Genomic DNA, 17,231 nt, shown 5'->3' with positions numbered 1-17,231 from the left:
GGAGAGGATGTGGAGAAAAGGGAACACTCTTGCACTGTTGGTAGGAATGTAAATTGATACAGCCACTATGGAGAACAGTATGGCGGTTCTTTAAAAAACTAAAAAAGAACTACTATACGACCCAGCAATCCCACTACTGGGCATATACCCTGAGAAAGCCATAATTCAAAAAATGTCATGTACCACAATGTTCATTGCAGCTCTATTTACAATAGCCAGGACATGGAAGCAACCTAAGAGTCCATTGACAGATGAATGGATAAAGAAGATGTGGCACATATATACAATGGAATATTACTCAGCCATAAAAGGAAATGAAATTGAGTTATTTGTAGTGAGGTGGATGGACCTAGAGACTGTCATACAGAGTGAAGTAAGTCGGAAAGAGAAAAACAAATACAGTATGTTAACACATATATATGGAATCTAAAAAAAAAAAAAAAAGGGTTCTGAAGAACCTAGGGGCAGGACAGGAATAAAGCCTCAGACGTAGGGAATGGACCTGAGGACATGGGGAGGTGGAAGGGTAAACTGGGATGAAGTGAGAGAGTGGCTTGGACATATATACACTACCGAATGTAAAATAGATAGCTAGTGGGAAGCAGCCACATAGCACAGGGAGATCAGCTCGGTGCTTTGTGTCCTCCTAGAGGGGTGGGATAGGGAGGGTGGGAGGGAGATGCAAGAGGGAGGATATATGGGGATGTATGTATATGTATACCTGATTCACTTTGTTATACAGCAGGAACTAACACAGCATTGTAAAGCAATTATAGTCCAATAAAGATGTTTTAAAAAAAAAAAAGGGAAAACATTCATGTGAACCACTGAAAAGGAAGAAACCAAAAAAAAAATTTATTTGTTTTTTTTTCACCATTTTTTTCACACTTGCCATTTAAGGTTATAGGAGCGCATGGATGTGGGAAGGTTTCCATAGTGATGAATATTTACAGAGAAAGTGGCAGCTCTCCTATCACACATCCAGCAGGTTGGTGAGCATGTTTCTTTACCCTCTGTGGGAATATGATATGTATCTAGTTTTTGGAGCAATTTTTATTCCAGTGTCTTACCCTCAAGAGCACTAAGTAACCTCTGTTCCCCAAATTAATGAGAGGTCCATTCTCTGATGCTGAAGAACCCACCAAGAAAATTACACTTCCATTAGAAATTATAAGCCAGGGTGTCTCAACCTCAGCATTATTTACATCTGAGCCAGATGATTCTTTGACATGGGGCTGTCCTGTGCACATAGGATCTTTAACAGTATCCCTGGCCCCTACTCACTAGATGCCAGTGGCATCCTCTAGTTGTGAAAACAAAAATGTCTCCAGAAATTGCTAAATACCTACCATAGAATCAAAATTGTCCAAGTTAAGAAACACTGCTCTATGCATATAATGTAATTTTATATCTAGATAGGAATATTTTATCAGGATCATTATCACTGGAGCATTGTGGTATGCCCACGTCGTTGTGATACTCATTTTTCCACTAGATATAAGTTCTCAAAGCCATGGCAAAATGTTCTTGTCAAATTGGACATACACCATTACATCAATATTATTATCAACTTTCTAAACATCTATCATGAAGGAGTCTCTGCTCTTAGCATTGTAATGTATTAGGTAGTATGGAAGACAGAAGATGGAAGAAAAAAATAATAGCATCACTACGTGGTATTGCTAATGTTAGTCTCCCCTTTCCAAATGCTCTGGCCCTTTAGCATCCTGGAATTATTTGTTAAGTAGACAGAGACTAAACTTGGCAACTCATAGGAGAATCAATAAATTATATTCTTTTTCTTCTCTTTCACGTCACTTCAGACTTTTACAACCCTTGCCCTGTTATAAGAATGTGGATAAGAAATTCCACATTATGTGGAAATTCATTTTAAGAAAGGTATAAGAAATCAGTTTGTTGCTATAATTTTATCTTTAACTTGGAGATCATCTATCTTGTGAACTCTCGATATTTTGCATGATTCTACCAAAAAGTAGTTGTGAATAATGGCTTGGCTGGATAATTGGGCCCCAGTGGCATTACTTGGGTCCTTAGACTTTTTGCCAGCACAAGTCAATCAGTATGACAACTGTTGAAATTACATTAATCTTACATCAACTAGGAGAATGGTAAGGCAATATAATCTACTCTAAAAAAATGGATTTAATAAAGAAAGAAATACTGAAAGAAATTTAAGAACAATGGGAAAGATATATGAATTAGAGCAGTTTCCATGTAGTCTCCCAGAGGTTAAGTGAAGAGTCCCCAATACTTTCCAATTCTAAGTGAAGATCCCATTAACAAGTAATTTCGTCTAAATGCTAAGTGAATGGTGTATCCCATAGTTTATACTAGAGTTTAATGGAGACTCTCATCAAAGGTGAGGGTGACTTCACAGAAGATCTGATAATTATTCTGAGTTTTGTAGGAAAATTATATTTTGTACAAGTATAGAGAGATGAGGAAGACACTCAGATGGTAGCAGCAGAGTAGATAATGTCAAAGAGGAAGGAGGAAGGGAGAGCGGACAAAGAGACGGGGGAAGAGGAGGGAGAGAGAGAATAATCAGTGTTTTAGAGTAATATTTGGAAAGATTAAATATATATAGATTGTATTAAGTTGGGAAGAGAAATTTTGGGTTAAACCAGGTTTAAAACTACAGAATGGAGCCAAATGCAAAATAACGGCAGAGGAGCAGTATTGGAAAGTTTGTAAGTACGTGGGTCAAAAATAGCAACCAGTGTTCGTGCATCGTGGAATGAGGCTAGGGATTCTGTGCATATATGTTTTATTTGTGTGTGTGATCACATAAGACTCTATTATTTTTATTTAAATGAGATAATTTCAGGATATGTGATGTGATTCTCTTTCACGTAGTTAGCGGGAACGTTGCTTGGGCTTCAGGATCCCAGTCAACAATGTAATAATAAAGAACCTTTGACACACACATGCACAACATAACTGGCCTGATTTTTCAAGTCTTGAGGCATCTATAAGGCATCTATGATTTCCTGGTAGCATGGAGAATTCTCTTTAAATCTTGTATCAAAACAAGACAATAAAATAAAGAATTACACATACAAATTACATATACTATTCATTTCCAAATATATATATATGGAAATAAGTGTGGAAATAGACCTACACACACACACACACACACACACACACACACATATATATATATATTCTAGTTTCATATACTAGAAGGAAATGCAGCATTGTTATTTCAGAATATTTGAATCATGAGTGATGGGCATATTTTAATTTTCCTCTTTATATATATATATATAAATGCATTTCTCAACATTTACCATTATTTAATCAGAAACATATATCGATATTAATTGACATTTATGAACACTTGATCTGAACCATGGACTATGCTAAATACACAGTTTATCTCATTAAATTCTTAAAATAGCCCCTTGTGGTAGATCTTACATTATCCACGTAGTGCAGATGAGGAAAATGGAATAGGAAAGGTTGAAAATATCCAGGTCCTACAGTTTATGAGTGGAAAAGCTAAAACTGAACCCCAGCCATTGTAACTCAAGAGCCTGCATTTTTCACCATAGAGTGTTGATCCCCTTAATAAAAATAAGAGGATAGAAATTTGAGACTATATGGTTAAACTTCACAAGAGTGTATAAATTCCTCTAAAAGTTCTCATGTTCTCTCCATTTTTTCAGATTTCTGCCAAATTTTACTTTCATTAAATCCAATGGGAATTTTATGCGTGGGTATGCAGTTTTATCTCTTTTGTAAGTGGCTCTCCCACCATTCTTGAGACATACAGCCTAGGCAGAGCTCACAAGATGCTGTCCCTTTCTAAAAATCAAACTGATATGTATTTTTTAATAGTTTGTTTATTTTATTCACAGGCTGCAAAGACAATGTTAAGAAAGTCTCTTATATGTAGTAACTACATGCTCTTGAAGAGACCAGTTATATATTAGTCTAAATCTCACTTTTTATGAATTTCAGGAACAGAATTTAGCATGTAACTAAGTCAAAACTAATAATAAAGCTAAAGCTATACATTTACTTTAAGACACCATATTTTAAGCAAAAGTACACTATTTTTTATTTTATAAAAATAACCTGAATGCTTTCCATTTCACTTCCAGTGTTTCCCTAAAGTGCAATCTGACTCATATTTTACATGTAGTAAGATTTCTGGGACAGTTTTTATTTAAACAATTAAAACATGATGGTGCAAGTATTGTAAAAGATGTGACATTGGCTTCTTTTTTTTTTAAGCCAATGCTATCTAAAAGAGTAAAAAATCAAATTCTTTCTTCCATAAAATTACTTTTTAAGAAACATTAATCAGAATCAAAACAACAAACTTTCAACTATTGGTTTTTTTCTTAAGAAAAAAAGCACACCATTTGAACAGTGAGAGAAGAATCTAGAATGATTCATTACCCTTCTGAAGTTCCTGCCTGCTCCACATGTCTCTATCAGCCAAACACCTTATCACAGAGAAAAGAGGATTTCCCTTCCTCCTCCACTTTCTCTCAAACTCCTTGCTGAATAAATTGTCAATTTAAATTAAAAAAAAAAACACCCATTATGGTGCAAGGAAGACCGTGTTGAACATAGTAGCTACAGAAGCAACCTGTTCTATAATTTCTATTCGAGTTATTTATTACAGAACACAGGGATATAACACAAATTTTGAGGATCATGTGCTAGTGACTAGACCATTTAACCAACCTAATTGAGGCTAAAATTCAATGAAATTTAAGATTATAGCTCAGTCTTTCATATCTATAACCTTTCACCACAGAGTAAAGAAAAATTTTTGAATTTTTTGTGCACATGATACTGACTCAAAGGTATAGTTAGTTTGACATCAAGCAGATCTAAAACCAATATATATATGCACGTATACTTATGTATGTTAATTTTCAGGAAGAATAAAAAGAAAACTTAAAATTGTTTACAATTTGACATTGGTATCAACTTTGAAACAAAACATTCAATAGATATTTTTCTTATCCCGTTTTCTGAAATGATATGCCTCGCATTGATATAGTAACAAAAACAAGTAGAGTCCAAAACATGCTGCAAGTGAAAGGTTATGTAGGTTTTTAATATTCTCAGTATGATGAAAAGGTTAGCTCTGTTAATTTTCAAATGTAGAATATATTATCTACTATGGCTTGTTTGATTTTAGCTGACAAATAGAAAACAGATTCAACTTTTGGCTTAGAGTAGATTATATTAATGGGCAAGAACGTCTGTTGTCATTTTCCATATTTAGATAAATGACACTCATTGTACCATTATGACTGCAACATATTCGTCTTGATTGCTGTTTCGTTTCTCATAAAACTACTTGGAACAGTTTTGTCACTCAATGAAAGTTTTTAACCCACAATCAGTAACTGAAGCCCCTTCCAACACTTTTAAAGCTTTTAACTTTGAGAGACAAAGGTAAGGCTTATCAAGTATTTAATGCAGTGGCATTTAAACAATTTCACTATGGCTCACAATAAGATATGTATTTCCTTCTGTGCTTCAATACAAGCATACGTTTGTGTGTATGTCAGGATAACATATAGCCTGAAACTAAAGTTTTGGAAAACACCAATTACCCTTACTCACTGCAATTCAATGTAATAGTTTCAATTTTACACTGTTCTGCATTATTGTATTGTTTTATTTTTTTTTAAAAGTTGGTTATCACCCATTTAATTGATCTTAAGACCCATAATGGGTTGCCACCATAATTTTTAAAATATCAAACTTCTCTATTTAAATAACTAGTTTTACCAATCATCAGAGATGATTTCTATTAGTTGTAAAATTTTTGGAAGATTTGAATCCATATTAATCAAATATATTCTCGTGATTGATTCAAGCTTTATTTTTCAACTTTGCCCTATTACCATTGATTGAGACAGCCACTGCATATATTTTTTGCTAACAGATAAGAAAAATATAATGTTATAAATGAAAATTTATAGATATATTTATTTAGGAAATAGATGCTTTTAAGTATTTATATTTTTTTCCACATATTTATTCAGGCAAATAGAAAAAATGGACTTTAGATATTTGGCTTCCTTGTTCATGACAACATACTGATCTATATTTATACAAATCAAACAAATATCCATGTTTGGATCTTTTACATTCATGAAAAAGGCTGTTCTAGAAATCAGATCCTGACTTGAAGTTCATGACTTCCAACTCCATCAGCGGGTCTAGATGACTTAGTTTTTCTATTGTCTTGTCCCTATACTTTTATAGGACCTTTATAGAGACTTCACCTGATTAAAAAATCTATGGGAGGTCAGCTCGGTGCTTTGTGACCAGCTAGAAGGGTGGGATATGGAGGGTGGAAGGGAGGGAGATGCAAGAGGGAGGAGATATGGGGATATATGTATATGTGTAACTGATTCACTTTGTTATAAAGCAGAAACTAACACACCATTGTAAAGCAATTATACTCCAATAAAAATGTTTAAAAAAAATGGATAATCGAAAGAGGGTATTAGGTAATAAAGATGAATCTGCAGCAAAAAACAAGAAGTGATAATGCTGAAAGTGAAATTCAGATTGAATGTAAGTAGTTCATAGAAGCAGTAGTGACTGTGGGAATGTTGATATTGCTCCTCTTCAAGAGGCTCTAGATCTGTAGCCGGAGGAACAAATAAAAATTGACATGAATTAAAAAAAAAAATCTATCAAGATACTTTAATTGGAGATTTTTCTCTATTGATGAAATATATCAATACTTTATTCTTTGAGTTGGAAGTTATTCATTCCTTTCTTGTAAAAGTAATGCTACTATCAATTGTAATGACATATTAGACAGTTAACAACAAATCTCTAAATAAATTGTTCTCTAGTAATCCCTAAACCCAATTTTTTTTTAAAAGTGCATACCCAGGAGAATAGTATTACTTAGTGGAAAGGGAAGGTAGGAGAAGGAAGAGGCATGAGAAAGAAGAGAGAATAAAAGAAGAGTAGAATGTTGCTGGCAGCTTGGATTTAATTTAAAATTGTACAAGATGGTTGGAGAACTGGTTAAAGGAATTAATTACCGGTTGTTGATCAGTGGGTCCTGGCTCTTACCAAGGTAAACAAAAAATCTTTTATTAAATAAATGTAAGCTTCTCAAAATGAAATGAGTTTGAAGCTAGCTTCATATTCATGATGCAAAGTCAGATGGAGTAGCTGAGAAGCAGCTTCTTGGTCTCTACAAACAATCCCATCTTAACTAGTAAACTTAAGCTAGAGATGGACTTGTATTTGCCTCTGTGTTGATGTTTGAACTATGTCAAAAGTTTCAATATGTATGTGTGAACTCAAAAAATGATAAAATATAAACCATGTCCTTAAATATTACCCCTACCTAACACCTATAGTCAAATTAGACTCTATTTATAATTTTTTAATAAAACGTATTCCTAATCCACTTTAAATGCTCTCAGTGATAAAATTTCAAATTATCCCTGATTAGGTAAGAATGTTGAAAATAAAGTATTAATTTAATTTTATGCTTCTAGTTACCATCATAATTCATGTTCACTGTTTTAACTATTAATTCTGTGTGGATCTAATTTCATAAAAGAGTAGAGATATGTTTTAAAATCAGATATAAAGTCTATTTCATTAATAGAATTTTGAAGTGAAACACATTCTTAAAGCCAAATACCTTATATTCTAATTGTAAAATCAAAACCATAGTAACTGAACTTTACTCCCTCAATACATTCTTGGAGAACATTAGTCAGTGCTTGCTTTTATGCCATCAAACCTTAGCCGTTTGTCATTTGGCCATGAAGATCTCACAATCATAAATCAAGAAATTTTTATGAGAGAGGAAAAGAGCCAGTCCTCAAACCACTATGAATATTAACGGCAAGGAGTTTTGGGGGAAAACAAAGCCAGATCCAAAACTACTGGTTTTCATTTAGAAGACAAGGCTATTCCATAGAACTTCATCTTTCAACTAAGATCCCAGCAGGATACATCCGTTTGTAACTGTGACAATTAACAGTTTCTATTTCCCATTTGAAAATTGTGAGCAATATGGTTATGATTATGATGATTATTTATTCAGGTTATTTCTGCCATGAGACTGTTCTTAGGTCTCTTCATCGTCTCTACAGTATGCTGTGTTCTTTGCAAAGGGAAAACCAAAATTACTTTATTAAGTGACCCTTGAAAATTTCCCCAAATCCCCATTTGGTTTGGATTTCCCTTAATCTATTCTAGGATGATAATATAGCAGAGGAAAGCATATGGTCCTAATAGATATTCAGACCAGATGTTAGTTGTCTAATACATATCCTATTCCTGAATGGCTCAGCAGAGGAGTCCATAAGAGAAGATGGAGAAGTCGTTAAGTAGAGACCTTGTGCATTCCACTATTCTCACCAGTTTACAAAAGTTAAGAGTTCCAGATTGCAGTACCTCCGGATCTGTCACTTTGAATTTCTGGTCAATGTTAAGAGCATTAAATGTGTTGCATACACACATGGAGGGGGACGGGGGGGAAGACACACCTGAAATCAGCTCCCAGGCACACACTGAAAACAGGAGGACTGAAGAATGGGTTCACTCTTTATCCACACCTCTGCTGTCTGCAGCCAGCATCACAAACACCTCCTCTAGGAGGTAAGTCTTCCTCCCATCCCCATTCTAAATTAAGGTGTATCCCAGGGACTATTGATCTTAATCATTGTCTCATTTCCTGGGACCTAACACAGAGCTTGGTACACATTAGGAGCACAACGGATATAAACTAAATAAATGAAAAGAAGTGAATTCATGCTGGCATTTTTGAAGACCCGTGCTCTGAATGAAATTGGACAGCTTGAGTTTGAGCAAAGTAAGCAAAATTAAAATGTATTATGTGTACCCCTTAGAATAACTAAACATCATTTATAGATTTGTTCTTAAAGTGACTATATCTCCTTTGTTTCTTCAAGTGACAGTGAATGCTCTCACTGCAGAGACTATAATTTAACACATAAGATGACATAACAAGAGAAATATTGTTTTCAATGCCCATATTTAAAATGTTTTTTGAAAAACAAGTCACAGGAAAATGTCTAGACCAGTAACCATTATAGGCATGGAACAGTAAGATTTGCTAACCAAGTAGTAGATCTGTAGATTAAGAGTGCAAACGATTTTTTTTCAGTTTTTGAGTACTACAAAAAAAAAAAAAAAAAAAAAACAACAACATGAGAATGAAATGAAGCATTTTACACATGGGTAATTATGAAGAGAGACATAAATATGGTGCAAAATTGAAAGCCTTCTTTTTCCACGTAGAGAAAAGACAACATTGCCCTTTATAGGCCAATTGGAAAGACTTTTAAATGAGAAGTATGGTTTGGAGGATAAATACTGTATGTTATTGTTTTAATCCTTAAAATCTGTTTTCACTAATTGATAATCACTGGCAAGTAAGGACTGTTAGTGATAAATATAGTTGACGATGCTTCCGTCTTCATTTGCAATGAAAATCTGCTTTAAAAAACAATTTTTAATCAACATGAGCTAGAAAGAGAGAATCGAGGTCATGCACTGCCTACAAACTGTGTACACAATTCTAAAACTGAAAACTGGCATTTTCACGAGGTCTCACATGAGCTCTTCTTGAATGATGACCTTTCCTCTAATCACAAAAGAGTTTGGGACCTTGTGTTTAACGCCAATGAGAAAAAAAGAATAAATCAAAGAAAAGTATGTCATACCAGTCCTCCTGGGTGTAATCAGCAGAAACTGACTGTGGTTTTGTTGGAAGACTGTCTAGGGAGTCATAGCATTGACAGAAACCTGAAGGGCCTTGCTTGGAAAAGGCAATAAGCAAGGGAATTCTCATGTCCAAAAAGGGAAACATAACAACCATTCAGGAGTTGAAAACACCCAAGTCAGGAGACATCTGCTGGGATAAAGGACTAAAAGTTCCTAACTCTCGCATCTCTCCAATAAGAGCTGAAGTCCCTGCAGAAAACTTAGAGTGGCTGAGTTTAGGTTAACTGCCTGCTCTGATATTATCAGAAGGTGGGAAGAAAAAGGATCTGGCTCTCTCAGCTTCCTCAGGGGTTTGCCAGAATCTGGAATTACCCTCTCACCAAAACTACACATAATGGGTAACAGATAATTTTCTGAACAGCTAGAGTGCCATAAGGAATGGAAATGGATTCTGGTAACCAAAAAGCAAACAGTGCCTAATACCATGTAAAGTATTTATAATCCAACATGGCATACCTCAAGTATTAGATAAAGAAACCCATATCCATGGCAGCCCTTACACAGCCTGTACAGACCACGAGAACCTGGAAAGGTAAAGAAGAGAGAGAAAAGAAGAGAAATGTCATGTACGGATCACTCACTCCAGAGAAGACATTATGGTAGATGTAGTACATGCATTCACCTATTTGATATTCATGATTACACAATTAAATGGGTTCTATTAATATGCTCATTTTAGAGATAAAGAAACAGAAGCATAGGAAGATTAAATAATTTGCCCAAGGGTCCCAGAGACATTAAAAGGGAAAACTGAGGGGGTGAATTTGGGTGTGCCCAATTCTAAAGCCCACACTCTTTCCACACTAATACACCAAACCTGTAATACAGAGTCATGGCTCTTCCCTGCAGGCATTGCTACTTTATACAAAGACTGGGACCCACCGGCTCTGTAAGGAGGGAGGTCTGAAGAAGAGAAAGAACAGCTGAGAGGAAACTTGGCAGGAGTTGAGGAAGGTCTAATTTTATCCTCCAGCCAGTCATGAAAGACTACTTACTTTATGATAAGGAGTCTGTGCTTTGTCCAGTAATGGATAAGAAATCAGGGAAGAATTTTTTTAAAAAAGGAAATAATGATCAGATTTTTTTTTTTTTTTAAATCCCAACTCTCATGGCCTTGTAAAGAAGGAATTAGATGATGGCAAAACTGGTGGCAGTGATATCAGGAAGCTATTGAAACAATTTGAGCATTTATGGCAACAGTGGACATAGAAATTGAAAGTAGAGAAAGTGATAAATTTAAGTTAGTTTGGGGAGACTCCATGACCAATAGAATTTGGCTATATGAGAAAGAAAAAAGAAGATTTTCCAGATTTATGGCTGAGGTGACTGGGTAAATAGTATCATCACTCCCTGGGATCAATGGTTCTCATACTCTAGCATGCATCAGAATCACCTGGATGCTTGTCAAAACAGATTGCAGGCCCTACCCTAGAGTTTCTGATACAGTAGGTCTAGAATAGGGTGCTAGAATTTGCATTTACATCAAGTTTCCTGGTGCTGCTGATATATAATTTAAAAAAAAAAACACTATGAAGCAGAATCTATTTTTAGCTCCATATTATGGAAGAGAAAATCAGCACCTAGAAGATATTAATTAATTTGCCTAATATCAAGCAACAGTTTCAATCCAATATCTATGCATGTAAACACCACACATACTGTCTCCCAATATAAAGGAGATAAGAGATGCAAGAAAAATAAATTCAATTTTGGGTGGGAGGAAAGGGAAGTAGACCAGTGTGGTAGAAAGATTGGAGAAATATGAGTTTAATTATATTCAATTTGAGATGCTATGTGACATCTGTAGGTGTTTGGAAATATAGGTGTACAGAAAGGGCTAGCTCAGAGAAACAGATTTAAGAGTTATTTCTGCATAATATATTTCCACATAAATGTAAAATGAGGACTTGACAATAGAGAAGATCAATTGCAATGACATTAGGAGAAAGTGGCTGGTGAGGAAACACTTAGGACCTCCATTTAGAAGAGTCAGTCAGACAAAGAAATTCAGGAAAGAAACTGAGAAACAGAAGTGGAACCTGGGAAGTATGATGTTCAGAAATCTGGGGGTCTAAAGTATGAGGGAGTTTTGAGATGCTGCAGTCAGTCAACAGTGTCGAATACTGCACAGAGGATTTATGTAGAACAGGTTGACCCACCCCTACCTATCCCTCCGCCAAGGGCAAAGTCTGCAGTCACACCTGAGTGGGTTAAAGTTTCTTTCCTCCTTATTCTCTGGACTAATCTTCAAGACCTCTGACATTCTCATTTCCTGATCTCAGGAGAAAGACTTATGAAAGCATCCCGTTTTGGCATGAGAGATCATTAGAATTACTTATAGGATTACAAAAAGGATCAGGGTTTTCTTTTATTTTTAACCTTTTACACAATTATGAAAAGTGTATGTAAGTACTAGAATATCTAGAACAATGATTCTCGAAGTAGAGTTAGTTCTAGGGCCAGCAGCATCAGTATCACCTGGGAACTTGTTAGAAAGGCAAATTTCTCAGTCTTCATTTCAGTCTCACTGAATGATAAACGTTGAGGGTAGGGCCTTGCAATGTGTGTTTTAACAAGCCCTCTGGGTGATTCTGATGCTCCCTAGCACTTGAGAATACTGGTTTAGAACATTTGGAACACCAACTGGCAGTTAAGTTAGATTGAGACACCAAAGGCAGATCCTGAAAAGAGTTCTGGAATGGATCCCTGAAAAGAAAAATCAAGATCCCATCCCCACCATCACACCTCCCAATTTATTATGAAAAATGACTTGTTATACTGAGCAGAATTGAGTGGATTTGTGAATATACTGTGGTATGGAAAGAGAAGTTTATTAATTTAGCACATTTTCATTGTAAGCTTACTAATTGTCAAACACCAAGGAAACAGCTAAACAAGTTAACCACTGCATCCACTCTCATAGAAGTTATGTTTGAGACATCACATCATCTTCCCAGAGAACATCAGTGAACATCACACAATCATTCTGCAGGAGAGATGAATCTAATTTTTTGCCATATGTGCTTCCTGGAAACTCAAATCATAGTATTTGGTAACTGAAAAATGTTCGATAAAATTCAGAACTCTTTCCTGTTTATTTTTATTTCCTCTTCAGATGTTATCAACTTCTTCCAAATTTACATTTCTCTCTTTCTCTTTCCGCTTATGTGTGTCTACACACACTCACACACACACACACACACATGTATTGTTTGGCCAGATATATATTTCCAAATAGTTGTCTTCTGTAACATAAACTTCTTCAGTTTGCAACTACACTTATTAGTATAGTATTGACTTATTAGAGGCCCAGCAACTTTCAGTACAATGAATACTTACATATCCATCTACTAGCTAGCTATTAGGCTTAATAAATAAAACATCACTAATATAGGTAAAGTCCCCATGTACCATCTCAGATCTCAACTCCTGACCTTTCTTCTTGGATGTAACTATTATTTGTTGCTTATCAGTCCATGGATTTATTTACCATTTATACATTTGCTTGTATCCTTCAGCAATATACAATTTTGTTTTGTATGCTTTTAAACCTAAATAAATGACATCATAATGTATTCTGTAACTTGTTTTTTATTATTCCTCAATGTTATTTGTTGAGATTGTGAGATTCATTATTTGTAAGATATATCCATGTTGATAGGAATGGCTTTAGCTTATTCATTTTATACTACTTTATAAGCCTCTGCATGATTTTATCAAAATTTATTTATCTATTCTTTTAACTGGCATTTAGATTATTTCCAACGATTTGTTATTAAGAACACTGCTGCTTTGTACATGATTGTACATTTCTCCTTTTGCATAGGGAAGACTTTTTCTAGACTGTATTGTAAGAGTAGAGTTGCTTGGTTTAGGGTGCATGCATCTTGACAAGCTATTGCCAAATTTCTCTCCAAAGTGAATTTTCAATTCCCAAATCAGAATATAAGGTTCTGTTGCTCCTCATCTTTATCTATACCTGGTATTGTCATTCATTTTAATATGAATGAATCTGATAAAGAGGGAAGAAATTTCTTACTGGAGGATTAATTATATATATTTTTATTCTAATGAGAGCAAGAATATTTTCATATTTTTATTGGTTATTATGGTTTCCTCTGTGCAAGTTCATATTTTGTGATCATTCTTTTATTCGATTTTCATTTCTTCCTTTCTTTCTTCCCTATCCCCTTTCTTCCCTCCTTCCTTCCTTCTTCTCTTTTTTTAACAAAGTTATTTCTAGGATACCTTTATCTGTGATATATATTGTAAGATATCTCCCCTCAGTTTGTGACTCGTTTTTAATTTTTTAAAATATTTTCTTTAAGAGCACAAAATTTTTAAATCTTAATGTATTCAAACTTATCAGTGGGCTAATTTATGGCTTGAGTTTTGTGTGTGTGTTTAAGAAATACTGCCTTATGGATACAAATATATTTTTTCCAAAATTTAGAATTTGCTTTTCACATTTAGGTCTTTAATCCAGCTGGGATTTATTTTTGTGCATAATGTGATACAGGGGTTCAATCACATTTTTCCCACATGGATAACTAATTGTTCCAGGACCATTTAGCAAGGGGTTCATAGTTTCACATTGATCTGTAATGCCATCTTTGCCTTATATCAAGTTTCCACATGTGTGCGCATTTCTCTGTTCTACTTGTCTATCCTCATGCAAACGCCTTATTGTCTGAATTACTGCAGCTTCATAATAAGTATTGATAGCTGATAAGTTATTACCTTGTTCTTCTTTCCAGTAATATTTTTACATTTCTTGCTTGCTCTTCCATATAGAGTTTAGAATTAGAACATAAAGTTGCATTGAATTTATAGATTAACTTGAGAGAGCATTAACATTTGATTATGGTATAGCTCTCAATTTTTTTGCTTATTAAAGTCTCAATAAAATTTTATATTTTTTTTCCTAAAAGTGATTCATAGGATCTTATGGTTTTAAAAATTATAATGTTATATATGTCTTGAAATTGCATTGACTAATTTTGGCTTCTGGTGTAGAAGAATGCAATCAATTTTATAAATTAAAAGCATTTACAATAGTGTTGCAGAACTCTTGTTAATTCTAACAATTGTCAATAGAGTCTATTGGATTTTACCTAGAAATTTTAATTTCCAAAATCAATGTAAAAAAAAATAGAACTAAATGCCAAGCCCAATGGAATTTTGCAAATTCCTTCTTCATCTGCCACTGCCATGTTTCTCATTATTTATTTATTTTGGAGGGTGGAAGATGGGGTTTAAATTTTCTAAAGCTGACTGATCAACTAAAAATTCATCTTAATTCATTCACGTTTTGATAAATGTTGCATCAAATGTTTTACCAGAATTGTTATATATATATCATGTCTCTCTTCCTCTTTTGTCTTTATAATATCAAGAATAACACCTTTCTCAGACTTTAGTAACACAATTGTCTCTGCAAAACTTTCTACTGCTCTTTACTTTGCAGATTACTTAAGAAATTTTTTTCCATTTTTTTATTGCTACTGAGGCAATGTAGTCTCAATGAAGGAGGAGGGTATAGCATTAAGAGGATTAAGTTTTTAAGGTTTTTAAAATTCTGTTGGGAGGCGTGGGATAAGAGTTAGCAAGACATCTCAATACAGAGGTCTCTAAAAGTTGTCTTGGAGGTATTTCCAACCTGCCCGTGGTGTAGAGCAGGTGTATCCATACCTCTACTATTGTATTAATCCTGCTATATTACAATTATTTTTACGTATTCGTTGTTATCACTAGACTGGAAACTCTTCAGGATCAAGACCATGGTTTTTAAAACCTTGATTCCACAAATCTAATGAAACATTTCACACACAGTCAGGGCTCAAGAAATATTTAATCAACTCATTTTTTTCCTCATGGAGCAACCATTGATGCTCTTTGAGTAGGTCATCTGTACATCCAGAACAATCTCACTGAGGTTTTGGAGTCATTATCTCTGTTCAAACACTAGTTAGGGGCAGTCTCCAAGCAACTAGAAATTGAATTCAAATTGTCCATATGTATTCAGTTCCGCGGGCTCTTCCCACCTTCCTGGGACCACACCTCTTCTGTTAGAGAGTTTTCGGTACCTGTGGGCCCCTTCTGCTGCCACTGTCACTCCTGCCACTATCACAGCTGCATGATTTCCTAGAGTCTGGGACACAAGAGAATGGAATAAAGGAAACAAAAATAAAACAGGAATATTTTTTCTACTCTAAATTTTGGAATTCTCCTTTTCTGCATCTTGAGTCAGAACTACAGCACTTTTCCTGATGATATCTCTGGTGCCCACATGTGAGTTTTAAGCTGCCTCAAGTCCAGACATGGGGATATCAGAAAAAAAAAAAGAAGGAAACTTACTCCCAGGGTTTTATTACATAAAATTCTGGTCTTCTCTCCATTTTGCCTTTTTCTCTATATTTCTGGTTTTCAGCAACTTTATTATGTTGTTTCAGATGTAGATCTTATTGTCTTAATACTGCTTGGATTCATAGGACTAGTTAAACGTGTTGCTTTATATCTGTTATCTTAGCTATTATCTCTTCAAATAGTGTTTCTTCCTTCTTCCCTTCCTGTTCTACTTCTGGGACTCCAGTTACACATATGCTATGCTTTTTATATGATGTCACATATGTCTCTTCTGTGCTTCCTGAAATGAACATATTTTTCTCCCCATGCTTCAGTCTGAATATTTCTTACTGGCCCATTTTCTATCATGCTGATCTTTCCTTTAGCTTACCTGATACACTATTAAAGGCATCTATAGGGTTCCTAATTTTAATTATTTTATGGTTTGGACCTGGAATATCCATTTTTTCCTTTTTATAATAAAACTATTGGAGAAAAATTTTACATTGATACTAGTTGTTTTTAATATTTTAAATATAGTTATTTTAACATACGTGTTTAGTAACTCCACTAACTGGATTTCTACTAGATTGTTTTTATTATCTATATTTCTTTTAGTGTCTGGTCATTTAATCTTGCCTCTTGGTATGCTTTTTTTTTTTTTTTTCTTTTTTTGACTACAGGATATTTTGTATCAAAAATCATAGAGATTATTTAAGAGTCTGGGTGATATGATCTATCTCCAAGGGGACTGACTTTTGCTTCTGGCAGACAGATTACTTTAATTCAATCTGGGATATATATATATATTTATATTTATATTTATATATTTATATATTTATATATATTCTTTTTCAGGTTCTTTTCCATTATAGATTATTAGAAGATATTGAATATAGTTCCTTGTGCTATATAGTAGGTCCTTGTTTGTTATCTATTTTATATATACTAGTGTATATCTGTTAATCCCAAACTCCTAATTTATCCCTTCCCCCAACTTTCCCCTTTAGTAGCTGTAAGTTTGTTCTCTATGTCTGTGAGTCTATTTCTGTTATGTAAATAAGTTCATTTGTATCATATTTTAGCTTCCACATATA

This window comes from Balaenoptera acutorostrata, chromosome 8, assembly GCF_949987535.1.
Source record: "Balaenoptera acutorostrata chromosome 8, mBalAcu1.1, whole genome shotgun sequence".
NCBI classification, from domain to species: domain Eukaryota; kingdom Metazoa; phylum Chordata; class Mammalia; order Artiodactyla; family Balaenopteridae; genus Balaenoptera; species Balaenoptera acutorostrata.
Note: the sequence above shows the minus strand (reverse complement) of the source record.